This window comes from Carcharodon carcharias, chromosome 16, assembly GCF_017639515.1.
Source record: "Carcharodon carcharias isolate sCarCar2 chromosome 16, sCarCar2.pri, whole genome shotgun sequence".
Classification (NCBI taxonomy): domain Eukaryota; kingdom Metazoa; phylum Chordata; class Chondrichthyes; order Lamniformes; family Lamnidae; genus Carcharodon; species Carcharodon carcharias.
This window is the reverse complement of record NC_054482.1, coordinates 63,513,538-63,529,489: the sequence shown is the minus strand read 5'-3', so window position 1 is coordinate 63,529,489 and position 15,952 is coordinate 63,513,538.

The window sequence follows — 15,952 nt, the reverse complement described above, 5'->3', positions numbered from 1 at the left end:
ATCCCGGGGCTACTCTAAAGCTAGGTCCCATCCAGGTGTGTCTCTCTGCGCTGGTGGAAGGTGTGGGTTAGCACTGTGGCGGGACTTCAGGAAGGGTGCCTCCAGATTCCTCTTCAGAGGTTTCTTCAGGGGTTGATTGGAGGACCTGGGTCATGAACTCTGTCGGCTGTTTGGCAGATGTGCCTACGAAAGCAAAGGGAGATAATTAGTGCATGGCTGTGGCCTGTGAAAGAGGACACGACCTCGTGGTATGGTTGTCTGATGGATATTGCACTGTTGGATCTTCACTTAGTAGAGAAGCGCCGACCTCACCGTCAGCACAGGACCGGTCCAGATCTTTGCCAGGGATGACTCTGTTTTCAAAGTCCGTGAGGACCTTGATTTCGGGCATTCCTCCACTGGTCTGTGACCTCTATCTCTTGTTGTGTGCCAGCTTGTCCTGCATGGATAAAGATGGAGCAAGTGTAAATAGGATGCCTGCCAGTTGATAAGTATGCCTGGCTTGTGTGGGTGGTGAGTGGCCTCATGGACAGGATGAGGACAATGAAGGTGCGTGTGAGAGAGGGAATGGTGATGTCCCTTGAACTGGCAGTGAGCGAGATCCCTGTGGATGTGTGGTGGGTTCGTGTGCGTGAGAGTTGAGTGATGAGATGAGTGACTTACCCTGGCGGAATGGAAGAGATCGTTCACCCTCTTGTGGCACTGGGTGGCTGTCCTCTTTTGCTGGGCATTGACACTGACCACCACTGCCACCACTTCCCAAGCCAGGTTAGTGCTGTTGCTGCTCATCCTGTGGCCAGAGTGGGGGTAGAGGAGATCCCGGTGGGCCTCCATGGTATTCAAAAGTTGCTCAAGAGACGCAATGCTGAACCTAGGGGCTGCAAAAATCTACAATTTCAGGGCCATGTCTTCCATGCATCAGTGGTGAGCTGGAAGCATTCAGGCTTGCAGGTGGACTTTAAACATAGTGCCCGGCATGATACAGCGGTGGGGTGATGGCAGGCGGGTGAATGAGAGCCCGCCCGCTATGGAAACGGTGTATTTCCTGGGAGTGCATAAATAATGGGGCAGGTTCGGGACAATACGGCGCGAAAACCCGCCATCACGGCAGGCGGGTTAAATGTCATTTTACCTGCCTGCTACTGCGCTTGGTGCAAATTTTGGAAAATTCCGACCTTGGCCTGTAACATAGCAGAAGGCATTGTAATTATAGTAACCCGAGACATACTGTACCTTTAAGACAAGTATTGTAATGTAAGTTCACATGATCTTTTTATCCAATAGCAGAATAGTGCGGGCTACCCCTCTATGTGGGGGAGTCTTGGCTTAGTCACTGATGAGTGAAGACAGAGTTTTAATGTTGTGAGCACACAAGTATAGTTGTAGAGTTAGTTTGTAAATAAACAGCATGTGTTTATTCTAACAAGATCTCCTGATATTCTCTGTCTCTATGCTGGCACTGTCATCCTGAACAAAGCATGCAACCCAGATCCTTTAGCCCTAGCAAACCAAGGGCACTGGATCCAACAAACTGGCAATGAGAGAAAAAGCACAAAAAAATCACAGAAGAAACGAGGTAAGAAGCGAGAGAGAAAAGCAATGGAAACCAAAGAACCGAAATTGGGCCCTACCTCGTATGGTATTTGTAAGTTAAAGAAAACTTCCTTCTGAGCATCGAATTAATTCCCTCAGACATACCGCAATTTGGAAGAGTAGAGCCATTTGATCCAACCCCGGACAGCTGGTCTCACTATGTTGAACGCCTTGCATTCTTCTTCTGTGAACAACATTGTGGGGGAGGAGAAGAGGTGCATGATCCTTCTGTCTACATGTGGGAGTAAGACTTATGGATTAATTTGAAATCTGTTGGCACCCAGTGCCCCAGACTCCAAAGGTTTTGATAGAAATCACTATCAGCCCAAGCCATCAGTGACCATACAAAGATTTAAATTCAACTCAAGAATCAGAGCTGTGGGGGAGACAGTTGCTTCTTATGTAGCGAGCCTGAAGCAATTAACTGAACACAGTGAGTTTGGGACTTCAATCAATGATAAGTTTGGACATCGGTTGGTGTGCGATATAAATGAAAATGCGATCCAGACGAAATTGTTGGCGGAAATAAATCTCAATTTTCCAAGGGCGTTGGAAATCACTCTTGCAATGGAAGGTGCAGTGCGAGACTCGGAAGCCATTCAAGGGGCGCAAAATGGTGCCGTCTTCCATGTTGGTCAGGGGACTTCAACCAAAAAGAGCGCAGAAGTGAGGAGCTTTCTTCCGAAGTGGGAAGCAGCCATCGCTCGCAGACAAATTAAAAACAAGATCTCAACAGCAAAAGCTCGGTATCATAACTACAATTTAAAAAGATTGAATGTTTCTTCTGCCATCGATATGGACACCTGATGAGAAACTGTAAAGATAGAATCAGGCAGACTGTCAAACAAAGGCAAAAACCCAATGAGATATACAGTGTTGAAAAGTCTGAAGTAATAGATGCTGATATCTATTCACCATATAATTTAAAGATAGGAAGAACGGAGCCTATCTATGTCACCATGAGAGTGAATGAGATACCTATCAGACTGGAGGTGGATAGTGTTTCAGCTACTACAGTGATGAGAGAACACAATTTTAAATACTTGAATCAGAGAGGACATAAAGATGAATTTAGAAGGAACCGTTGAAAAATGAAAGGCTTATACAGGAGAAAGCATAGAAGTCAAGGGCATATATAAAGTCTCAGTAAACTATGAAGGTCAAACAGCGAGATTACCCTTGATGGTAGTAGCAGGCGAGGGACCTAGTCTCTTCGGATGAAAGAACTTAAATTGAAATGGAATGAAATCTTCCAACTAAGAACTAATGGTCTTTCACAACTATTACAGACATATGCCTCAGTTTTCAAGGAAGAACTTGGAAAAATTGAAGGGCTACAGGCAAAAACTCGTGTAGATCCCAAGGCAACACAAGATTCATGAAGGCAAGACCAGTACCTTATGCAATGTGGGATAAGGTAGAAGCAGAATTAAACAGTTTAAAAAAAAATGGGAGTGATACAACCAGTACAATTTTCAGAGTGGGCAGCTCCAATTGTACCTGTTCTCAAACCTGACCAAAGTATTAGAATATGCAGAGACTATAATTTAACAGTCAATCAAGTTGCAAAATTGGATATACACCCCATACCTAAAATTGAAGATTTATACACTAAATTGGGAGGTGGAAAGGCTTACATGAAGTTAGATTTGAGTCATGCCTACCAACAATTGGAATTAGAGCAGGCATCCTGAAAGCTTGTCACAATAAATACACATAATGGATTGTATCAATACACCCATTTACCTTTTGGCCTATCTTCTGCTTGTGCCATATTCCAAAGAACCATAGAAAATTTGTTACAGGGATTTCACCATGTTGTAGTTCATTTGTTTGACGTTCTTGTGACTGGACTCACAGAAAAAGAATATTTGATGAACCTGGAAGAAGTTCTGAAAAGTTTTTCGCAGGCTGGTGTGAGGTTGAGAAAGAAAAAGTACACATTCCAGGCAAAAGAGGTAACTTACCCAGGTCACAAGGTCGATTCACAAGGCCTACAACCAATCGAAGAAAAAATGAAAGCAATTCAAGAAGCCCCAGAACCAAAGAATACATCTAAATTGAAATAATTTTCGAGGATGATTAATTACTATGGACGCTTCTTGCCTAATCTAACAACAGGACTGGCATCTTTATATTATTTGCTTAAGAAAAATCACAGAAGGTCATGACAAACACCACAAGAAGGAGCTTTCACAAAAGTTAAAAAGTTGTTACAGTCGTCTACACTTCTAGTATCTTTTGATCCAAAGAAAGAGTTGATATTAATATCTGATGCATCAGCTTATGAAGTAGAAGCAGTGCTTTCTCACTGAATTCATGATGGATCAGAACAACCTATAAATTATTTGTTGAGAATACTTTATTACTACAAAGAAAAAGTATTCACAAATTGAAAAAGAAGGCTTGCTGATCATTTTCAGCGTTAAAAAGTTTCACCAATATGTGTAAGATCGTCACTTTACTATCATAATGGACCACAAGCCATTATTAGGACTATACGGTGAAGACAAGGCTATACCTCCTATAGCCTCAGCAAGAGTACAAAGATGGGCGTTGATCTTGGCAGCGTATGAGTATACTTTTATTCATAGACCCGGAAGTCAAATTGTAAATGCAGATGCACTCAGTCATTTACCCTTGCAGGTAATAGATGAGGATATTGCAATTCCTCAGGGATACATCTTGTTATTAAATTTCCTGGACTCGTCACCAATCTGTGCCAAACAAATTAAAGGTTGGATGAACCGAGACCCAGTCTTATCTATTGTGAGAAATCAAGTTCTTTCTGGTTGGTCAAAAACATAAGAATCCAATGAAATGAAACCGCATTTCCAGAGAAGATTCAAGATAACCAGCCACAAAGGTATTTTATTGTGGGGAGCTCGTGTAATTGTTCCTCCGAAAGGACGAAAACCAGTTATCTGAGCTTCACAGTAAACATCCCAGAATTTCTAAAATGAAGGCAATAGCACGTAGCTATATGTGATGGCCGGGAATGGATGAAGAGATAGAAAACCTAGTAAAAAGTTTTGTGCAGTGTCAACAAGTACAAAAATTACCTGCAACAGTCCCATTACACCCTGGGAATGGCCAAGAAGACCAAGGGGACGTGTACACATCGATTATATGGGAGCTTTTATGGGAACAATGTTTCTACTTATCATGGACGTTCGTTCAAAATGGATGGACACCAAATGGATGTCAGGTCACCTACATCTTCAGCAACAACACACAAGCTATGACAAAGCTTTGCTATAAATGGATTACCTTAAGTGCTAGTATCAGATAATGGAACAGTATTCATAAGTGCTGAATTTAATCAATTTACAAGCCTTAATAGTATTGTTCATGTGAAAACATCTCCATACCATCCTTCTTCCAATGGACTTGCTGAGAGAGCAGTTCAGACATTTAAATATGGTATAAAGAAATTGTCTGGGGATTCGATAGCGGCTAAATTAGCACGATTTGTATTCCACTATCGAACCACCCCTCATTCGACAACAGGTATCACACCTGCTGAACTGTTAATGAAACACCATCTTCGTTTGAGACTGAACCTAATTATACCAAATTTGGGGGAGAAGCTAGAAAGAAGGCAGGAAAATCAGAAAATGGGACATGATTGTCACAGCCCAGGACATAACATTTCATGTAGGAGAAAAGTTATTTGTAAAAAATTTTAGAGCAGGATCAGCATGGTTGTTCAGTGAAATAAGTGCCCTAACGGGACCTCTTACCTACCATATGAAAGTTGAAGATCGAATAATAAGAAGACATGTGGATCACATACAAAGTGAAGAAGCCAAATATCCAGAAGTGATTCCACCAGTGCTCAAGACTGAAACAACATTTCCTGTTCAAAGAACTCAACCAAGTACAAATGTATTTGAAGGCCGACTGTATCTGAAAGAGTCGAGGAAACAAATTGACAGGTACATGTGGTAGAACCTGAAATTCAGGTGACTTCAGTCAGGGAGACTCCAAAGCAAACTTCAGAAGCTGCAGAGTTGAGACATTCTACACACTTAAGGAAACCCCAGACAGACTGACTTTGTAAATAATTGAGCTGTGTAAATAACATTATGTATTGAAAAATTATAAAATGTATTTTTCAGTAATGGGAGAGGGATGTAGTAATTCTAGACATAATGTACCTTTAAGACAAGTATTGTAATATAAAGTCACATAATCTTATTGTCCAATAGCAGTTTAGCGTGGGCTCCCTTTATGTGGGTGAGTCTTGGCTTAGTCACTGATGAATGAAGACAGGGTTTTTATGTTATGAACACATAATTATAGTTGTAGAGTTAGATTGTAAATAAACAGCATGTGTTTATTCTAACAACGACCTCCTGAGGTTCTCTGTCTCTATACTGACGTGGTCACCCCAAACAAAGCATGCAACCCGGATCCTTTAGCCCTAGCAAACCAAGAGCACTGGATCTAACAGTAATACAACTCATTGGCTTTAATCCCATTGATCTGCTTTGACACATCACTGAACAGGCTTGTTGCAAATTCAGAATTATTCCTACTTTCCCATGTATCTTTTGTCTACAATAAGGAGAAAACTGCTGCCGCTTGATTTGTGTGCTGAGAACACTTGGGTGTAATTTTCAGCTTCCACCTAAAATGGGTGCAAAAGGCCTCAGTCTTTTTTTGGTGAAGCTTCTTTTTTTTTGCAAAAATATACTTTATTCATAAAATATCTTCAACAACATTTCAAACCATTTCAAAATCACCATCACAAAAGTACAATCAGGTTCAACTTTTACAACGTGTATCACGAAATGCATCAGTACAAACAATGAACATTACAGTCATTTGCAGACATTCATTTTGAGCTGTACAGCCCGAGGAGATTTAAACAGTTCCCAGCCCTCGGTTCACTGTGGCAGAAAGGTCTTAGACAGCGACTCTTCCCCATTGCGCCTTTGCGGCGGCTGCCCCAAGCTTTAGTGCATCCCCCAGCACATAGTCCTGGACTTTGGAGTGTGCCAGTCTGCAACATTCGGTCGGGGACAACTCTTTGCGCTGGAAGACCAACAAGTTTCGGGCAGACCAAAGAGCGTCTTTCACCGAGTTGATGATCCTCCAGCTGCAGTTGATGTTTGTCTTGGTGTGTGTTCCTGGGAACAGCCGTAGAGCACAGAGTCCTGTGTCACAGAACTGCTCAAGATGAACCTCGACAGAAGCCACTGCATCTCTCTCCAGACCTTCTTTGCAAAGGCACAATCTGCAAGGAGGTGAACAACGGTCTCTTCCCCACCACAGCCACCTCGAGGACAATGTGCCGAGGGGGTGAGACTCCTAGCGTGTAGGAAGGATCTGACGGGGAGGGCCTTTCTCACCACCAGCCAAGCTACGTCTTGGTGCTTGTTAGAAAGTTCTGGTGATGAGGCATTCTGCCAAATGACTTTGACAGTCTGCTCGGGGAACCGTCCCACAGGATCCACCCTCTCCTTTTCCCTCAGGGCCTCTAAGACGTTACGTGCTGACCACTGCCTGATGGACTTGTGGTCAAAGGTGTTCCTCGGCATAAATTTTTCCACAAGGCACAGGTGGTACGGCACGGTCCAACTACTTGGAGCGTTCCGCAGCAAGGTGACCAGACCCATCCTTCGCAACACTGGGGACAGGTAGAACCGCAGCACATAGTGACACTTGGTGTTTGCGTACCGAGGGTCTATGCACCGCTTGATGCAGCCACACACAAAGGTGGCCATCAGTATGAGGGCGATGTTGGGCATGTTTTTTCCCCCTTTATTTAGAGGCTTGTACCTCGTGTCCCTGCGGACACGATCCATTTTCGACCTCCAGATAAAGCGGAAGATGGCTCGGGTGATCGCCACCACACAGGAGTGTGGAATGGGCCAGACCTGCGCCACGTATAGCAACAGCGAGAGTGCCTCACACCTAATGACCAGGTTCTTACCTGCAATGGAGAGGGAGCTTCGGTCCCACACACATGCCCAGTTTCCTTTTCACCATAGACACTCGCTCCTTCCAGTTTCTAACGCGTGCCCTGGTCCCTCCGAACCATATCCCCAGCACCTTCAGGCCGTCAGCCCTGACAGTGAAGGGGACAAAAGATTGGTCAGCCCAGTTCCCGAAGAACATGGCCTCGCTCTTCCCACAATTTACCTTGGCTCCTGAGGCCAGTTCGAACTGGTCATAGATGTGGATTAGTCTGCGCACCGACAGCGGATCTGAGCAGAAGACGGCGACATCGTCCATGTACAGGGAGGCTTTGACCTGAGTGCCTCCACTGCCTGGGATCGTCACTCCTCTTATGCCCGGATCCTTCCTGATGGACGCAGCAAAGGGTTCTATGCAATACACGAAAAGAACAGGCGAGTGAGGACAGCCCTGCCTGACTCCAGATTTAATTGGAAAGCTATCTGATTCCCACCCATTGATTGAGACTGCGTTACTGATGTTAGTGTAGAGCAGTTGGATCCAATTGCGAATTCCCTCCCCAAATCCCATTTTGGAGAGCACATCCACCATGTAGGTGTGCGATATTCTGTCAAAGGCCTTCTCCTGATCCAGGCTGATGAGGCAGGTGTCCAGACCCCTGTCCTGCACATAGGCAATCACATCCCTGAGCAGCGCAAGGCTGTCAGAGATCTTCCTGCCCAGCACAGCGCAGGTCTGGTTGGGGTGGATCACCAATTCCAGAGCAGATTTGACCCGATAGGCGATGACCTTGGACAGAATCTTATAGTCCACATTCAACAGTGAAATGGGTGGCCAATTTCTAATTTCCTCCCTTTCCCCCTTGTGCTTGCAGATGAGGGTGATGGATTCTGACATACTGCCAGCCAGGAGCATACTCTCGTACACTTCTAGCAGGTCTGGACCGATCCAGTCCCACAGAGCCGAATACAACTCCGCCGGCAAACCGTCACTTCCGAGAGTTTTACTCTTCTCGAAGGACTCAAGGGCATTAGTCAGTTCGTCAAGAATTAGCGGTTTGTCCAGACTCTCCTGTATACTGTCGTCTAAGACCTCCGTGATAGAGGACAGGAAGGACTGGGAGGCCGTGCTGTCTGTGGGCTTCACTTCATAGAATCCAGCATAAAAGGATTTGCTGATCCTCAAAATGTCGGGCTGCGATGACTTTACTGAGCCGTCTTCTTCCTTCAGGCTGCTGATAACAGAGCTCTCTCTGTGTACCTTTTGGAAGAAGAAACGTGAGCATGTCTCATCCTTCTCCACGGAACAGACTCTGGAATGGAAGATGATCTTGGAGGCCTCCGAGGCAAAGACCGAGGCTTGCTGGCTCTTCACCTCTTGGAGTTCCTCCTTGATATCGACCCCCATCGACTGCAGCCGGAGCAGATACCGCATGTTTTTCTGGAATCGGGACATTTCCCTCTGCTCCTTTCTAGCTTTCTGCATGCCTTTGATGATGAAAAACCTCTTGATGTTTCCCTTGATCGCTTCCCACCAGTGTGTCAGGGACTCAAAGAGGGGATTCACGATTCTTCAACCTTTGCAATCCCTCTTGAGCTCCTCAATGTTCTCTGGGGTCAGCAGTTGCACGTTTAGCTTCCATGCCTCCCTGCCCATCCTCTGGTCCTTCTCTAAGTGACAGTCAGCCAGTAGGAGGCAATGGTCAGAGAAAAACACCGGTTTGACGTTGGTGGATCTGACTGCGAATGCACGGGACACAAACAGGAAGTCTATCCTGGAACGGATGGACCAGTCTGGCTGTGACCAGGTGTATCTACGCTGCGCTCCGTCTGCAGGGTTGCTGAAGACGTTGTGCAGCTTGGCATCCTTAATTGTTTTCATCAGGGATCGGGACGTAGCGTCCAATCTGCTGTCGGCCCTGTCGGATCGTCCAGCCGCATCGATGATGCAGTTGAAGTCACCGCCCAGAATGACCGGCCTGGAGGTGCCAGCAGCAGTGGGAGCTGCTGAAAAACCTCCAGCCGCTCAGCCCCTTGTGACGGGGCGTACATGTTAATTAACTGGAGTGAAACATTCTTGTACATTACGTCTTGTACATTACGTCAGCTACGAGGAGGCGCCTGTCCACCACCTCCTTAACCTCAGAGACGGTGAAGTTGCCTCCCCGCAGCAGAATACCCAGGCCAGAGGAAAGAGAATCGTTTCCTCCCGACCAGATCGATGGCCCATGGGACCACCATCGTGATCATTGCCTGTAGGAGCTGAGGTGCGGTATCGCACACTCCTGCAGAAACAACAGGTCAGCTTTGACCTTGGCAAGGTTGTCCAAGGTCGCAACACATCGCGTAGTAGATTTAATGCTGTGCACATTTATGGATACAATCTTTAAACCCATTTTAAAGCATTTATTCTCTTACCAAACCTGTTGTCTCTGAGAGTCCCAGACCTTTAGTCTGCTCCTTCATACCCGTAGTGTGCTCAAATTGCCTCACTTTGGATGGGCTGAGGAAAGTGTCCTGAAACTCCCCATTGGCAGTGTTCTGCTCAGGTGGCATCTGGGGGTTCGTGCAGAGAGCGGGGTTTGAAATGACCTTTGTTGGAGAAGCTTCTCCAAACCTCTCCCCCTCTGGGGCGTTGCTACTCCCGGCTTCCCGGAGCTGGGGTGCGCTAAGCGCCTCACTGTTCCCAGATTCCTGGGGCTGTGGTGCACTGACCTCTTCGGGTTGTAGGCAAAGTTGGGGTGGGCTGGTCTCCTCATTGTCTCCAATGTTCTGGAGCTTGGGTGTCTAGTACTCCAACTCGCTAGAGCTTTGCCGCCTCTTCTGTCGGTGTCGCCCTGGCACTTCTTCATCCGAAGAGCTGCTGCCCTTGTCATCCGTGTCAGATGGGAGACGCCTCTTGCCACTTGTCTGGGAAATGGCTTGGTTCCTTCTTAGCCCCTTCTTCCTTTTGGCTCTCTTCACCAGCTGCCACTCCCCCTGCTGATTTTCCACTGCTTCCTCCTCCTCCATTGATTCGCTCTCCTGAGGAGTGGGAGGTTCAGGGGGCAGTGCTGTTGATTGGCTGTCTGTTGCCTCAATCTTTTCCTCCACCTTGTCTCTCTCTGTGTCCTCCTTTGTCCTGTTGTTCTCCCTGGGGGCCTTGGTGGTTAGAGTGATACGAAGCATTTCTTCTGCTTCCCCCTCGTTGGCTTTGGCTGCCTGTGCATAAGTACGGCAACGTTTGGGGCAGGTCCTGTAGAGGTGACCTGCCTCGCCACACAGGTTGCAGCAGCACTTAGCCTGTTTGCAGTCTTTTGTCTGGTGCCCTTCCTGTTTGCAGTTCTTGCAGAGGACGGCGCTGCAGTTGGCCACCACATGACCAGCTTTGCCGCATGAGCTTGCCCAGCATAGACAAGGTAGCCACGGCTTCCCCCGATAGCGAATCTGGAAGGAGGTGGATGGTGGCTTCCTTACAGTCGGTCTTGAGTGTGACCTTAAACTGGCATTTGCATGTCCAGGTCCCCAAATCGTCTCTAACCTCGGTGCAGCTCCCAACCTTGTCAAAGTACCTGGTGAGGAAGATGAGCACATTGGCAACAGGGATGTGCATAAGGGTTGTAAAGATGCACCGTCACCACCCGGTCCCGTTGCAACGGCAGAGCAAAGAGCGGCTCCACCATCAGGATCTTCATCTCCGGCTGGTCTCTCTTCTCCTCGAACACCTTCAGGAACTTGATGCAAGCTGCCACATGCTTGAAAGTCACATCGAAATATCCAGCACTGGGGAAGTCTTGCAGGCAGTAGATCTCCACAGCTTCGAATCCACATGCCTTTAACAGGATCCTCTTGGTGAAGAAGGCCCAATCCATAGGTGCTCCTCCTTCGCTGTCCTTCACCGTGACTCGGGCGGTGTTAGGTACACCATGGTATGGGTTTCGATTGGTTATAGCATTTGCTTCAAGACCTTGCCCTGGCAGAACCATGATCATGGTCTCTCCCCTGCCAGGTAAATATGGTGAAGCTTCAATCTAAGGACAGGCCACTGATCAGCCTAAATTATATTTTTGTGAGTAAGGACAAGCATTTATGCTCTTCATAGCCCAGAAACATCTTAAAATAATGCTTACCTTTTCAGGAGTGCCCTTAAGGATGATTGCTTCGGCCGCCCACACCTGGTGCTAATGGGTGTGCAGCTTGTGCAGCACACACTTCGACAATTGGTATTGAAAATTGTAAATGGGGTCTTACCACCAGTGTAGGACCTGATTTGCATAGGTGAATAGGCTCTTGCTTATTGTGGGCGGGAGCACTAGCTCCACCATTTGTAGGTTCATCTGAATATTACACCAGGTAGGCCTTGGGAGGTCAAGGGTGGGTGATGTTTTTTTCAATTTTCAACCACGAGCCGTCCTTTCTTCGGTGTAAACTGGGGAGAACGCAGTTGAAAATCTCCCATGCCCACAGGCATATAGCCAAAGGTTATATGTTTCTAATGCAGAACAATTACTGGTGATCATCAAAATGCAGTAAATTATCTTGCTAAAAATGTGTGCAATCGAGTTTTGTTTGCCAAGCTGTGCTTTTTTATCCTTGCTGAACTTGATTAGAAAACATGTAGGTGCGAGGATAGAATTACTAAAGGGGAAGCATTTTTATAACTGCTAACTGTGGTGTTCAATTGGAGTTGAGGACCAAGCAATGGGAGGTTCTTCCATGATCTGCCATTGTCCCAAAGCAATATAAACTTTTGAATGGTGATGAAAGTTAAATTGCTACCTATTTGCCATGGCATGAACTGTTACAACCGTGGAGTAATAATAAATATGCTGTAGATAGTGCTTTAGTGCCCTCTCTTGACTGAACAAAAAGAATCAATATTTGAATGTGAAAATATATAGAATCTACAACACAGAAAAGGCCATTTGACCTAACCAGTCCATGTTGCTACTTACCCACCGTGTAAACAAATAGTTCCAATCAGATTAACCTGTATTATTTGCTTTTGCTGCATCTAACCATTCAATATGGTTTTTAAAACCCTGCTTTTAGTCACCCCTTCTAGTGTCTCCATCTTGGGCTCAGTGACACTCCTGTGATGCACTTTGCAATGTTTTCCTACATTAAAGGCACTAAATAAATGCAAGTGTTGTTGTTGACCTAATAGGGGAACTAACTAGGAGAAACTGCAAACAAGAGATTATATTTTATAAGTTAAATTTTTTTTCTGACAACCCATTCCCTCATAGAAATGGTGATAATAAATAAGGAAGTCATATCAGCAACAATGAATTGGGTTTCCTTCATTCAGATAAAAGAGCATCTGCAACGTTGGTGAGTTCTTAATGCTACAATTACTTAACCGCTGTTGTTAGGAGCAACACTGGAAGGCAGGTGGAGAGCCGCTTTAAGTCTGTGCTACTGATGGCAGCAAAACCAATGCAGCAACACAAATAGTTACTTGTGTCTGTCCGTACTACCTGCTGCCAATGGCATTTCTTTGGCTATTGCACAAACTAAGCAGTTAACTATCTCCCATAGGCCAGCAATGCAGTTTTCATACTGTTGACATTTATGAACCTTCATCAAATATTTGGAAGCATCTGACAACCAAAGAATGACAGTTGTGATTGCAACTGTGCAAGCATGCATGATTTGTTGTTGCAACTGCTGCTATAGAACACAAAGTAACCAGAGCGTCATAGAACGCTTAATGACTAAGGTCAATGCAATAGCTGCACTACTTGTTAGTAATTATATGGCTGTGTCCTTCAAACTCAACAAAAGCACAAAATGTTCCAAAGGCATTCATTCGTGGTTACAAAATGTTGAAACGTGGAATATTCCCAATCGATGGTCGAGAGTACCAAGTGTTCTTTGACTTGCATGAGATAATATCCCCAAACATGCTTATCTATACGCTGGTTACTAATTATTAGTAAATTCATGTTAATGAAATAATTGATATATTTCATTACACTGTAATAAGACCCAGAAACAGATGGCCAGGCCTGCAGTGGCTTTAAAATATCTGTCTTTCCCCAAATCTGATCCCAGCCTAAGGTCCAGGTCTGTACCAAAAGTGCTGCACTGGTTTCACTATCTCCAGCAACACAGAGGGCAACGTCACCACTTAATTGACATTATAGCATAGCCACTAACAATAGTTCAACTGGATTAATGCACTGCAGCAGTCCAGGTTAACTGAGTGCTCCCCTGACAGGTGCAGAACATCTCTGGTAACAAGACCCTTTTGATGTTTGCTTCACTGATAATCAAAATTAATTATAGGCCTTAATAACAGTAAAACTACAGAATTCAGGTTAAATAGGAGGAAAAATAGCTTGAAAGTCACATTTTTGTCTTGTTACCATCCTGAAGAGGTTTGCATTCAGTATGGCTATACTTGATTTTCCATTCAAGTCTATAATGGGGGTCTGAAGTTCTTCCTGGAAGCAGACAGGAGGTTGATGATTGTATTCAAAAGGGGGCATGAGATCATAGGAGCTGACAGGATGGAACTTAAAAGGCCAATGCTCTTTCAACATAATTGCATAAAACCTTTGAAAACCTTTTAAAAGCTCTACTTGACTTTTTTTTTGTTCCTAGCTGGCATTTAGGCTTTCATCACAGTGGCCTACCTGCCAGCCTGTTCTTGTCATCCCGAGGTTAACTCCTCACTAAACCAAGCTGAGGTGCCATCCAGATGCACACAGAAGTTATACAGCTTTCAGCGTTCCAAAACAAGTGAGCTGTGGCAGAGAGTTTGGTCCCTGTAATTTACAGGTAAAAGTCAAATAAGTCCCAAAACTGAAAATGGATCAAGCCTCCTCCTCTCAGTTGCTTTTTACAGGCACCATCTCCACACCTATTTGGAGCCAAAGTTTTCAATGATCCCAATGATCCTTGTGGCATAACCGTTTGCCTCGTGAACATGTACACAGGGGTCCAGATTTTACCAGCCTCGAGGCAATAGGCTGATTGGTGAGTGGGTTGGTAAAATTCTGGCTCCCCGACGCAAACCACATGAGGAAGTTTCCAAGCAGCGGGCTGTGTGTTAGAACACCTGCCTGCCAAATGAAGACAGGCAGCCAATTTGAATAATTAACATCATTTTCCAGGACTGCCTGCATTTTGCCAGTGACTGGTTGTCCCACTACTTGGGGAGATTTCCCACTGCAGGGAAACAGTCTCCCAGCAGCTTCCTGAGAGGGCATCAGAGCTGGAGGTACCACGGCTCAGGGAGGGGGCATCTGGCAGTAAATGGAACCCTTGTGGCCCCAACCTAGCCAGTGGGAAGTTTTTCTCTCCAATTGGTGGGGCCTACAGACCTTGGCCACCTATTTTTTTAAATTTAAATTACCTTCTTGAGAGTGTTGAGGCACTTTCATTTTCTCAAGCCTTCTTTAGCATTGCCCCCTCCTGCAGTCGTGCTATGGAGGCTGCAGAGTCGCCAGCCCACTGATTGGGCTGGTAGCCTACAGAGCCCACCCGCAGTGTTCTTAATTGGACACCAGGCCCAGCAGTGGTCAATTAAGAGGCCACCTCTGGGAAAATTGCCAATGTGGTCCCAAATGTTCACCCACGCTCTTAACCTGCATATGGTCCCAGTGTCAGGATTTTCCCCTATACAATAAAATTCCGCCCATGCACCTTTCCAAGTTAAAACACAACTCCTCAACTAACAGCCTTCTTGGCTGGCAGCCATAACACCATTTAAATGCAGAATGGTGTGAGCAGGAAATTCTTAGAAGCATTTTTGTATGCAAATTAATAATCTGAAATAGCTCTGCAGGCAGCATTAAGCAAAATGTTTTATTTTGTTATTAAGTGAAGAAATCAGGCGTGGTTTATTTCTCATTATTTTAGACTAGCGTAAGAATAGAGACTGGAATTTTGTTCTGGGGTGTGGACCCTGATGTCAAGATAACGTCGGGACATGCATACCCCAATTTTTGATTGAACCGCCAGACAATTAGTATCCAGAGGGCGCAACTGAGTAATTAATTAGTGTCCAATTAAGAAGGGAAGGTAGGCTCCAGAAGCTGTTAGGTCAATAGTCCGTCCTCCAGCACTGAAAGAACTGCAGCCTGCTGACACAGGTAAGAGAGAGAGGGTACCTGAAGATGGAGGTTCTCTCTTAGCACTTTTAAAATCTTGCAACTTAAAAATGGTCAGAGCTGCCAGACAGTCCTCAAGGGGGAGCCCCTCCACACAGTAGCCTGCGACCATTTATAAGTCTGTTGTTGGGGGTGGGACGAGTTGCTGAAATAGTGAGATAGAACTCCCCCTCCATCCCCCCAATCAGGTCTTCCACTGGTAGCCTGTGGGCTGTGTTTTTGCCACTGCAGGAGCCCAGCTGCTGAATTCCATCTGACATGGCAGAAGTTGGCTCTAGTGGTTACTGGGTATCCATTCTGCATCCAATCCGACCTCCTGGAAAGTGGCCTGCAGGC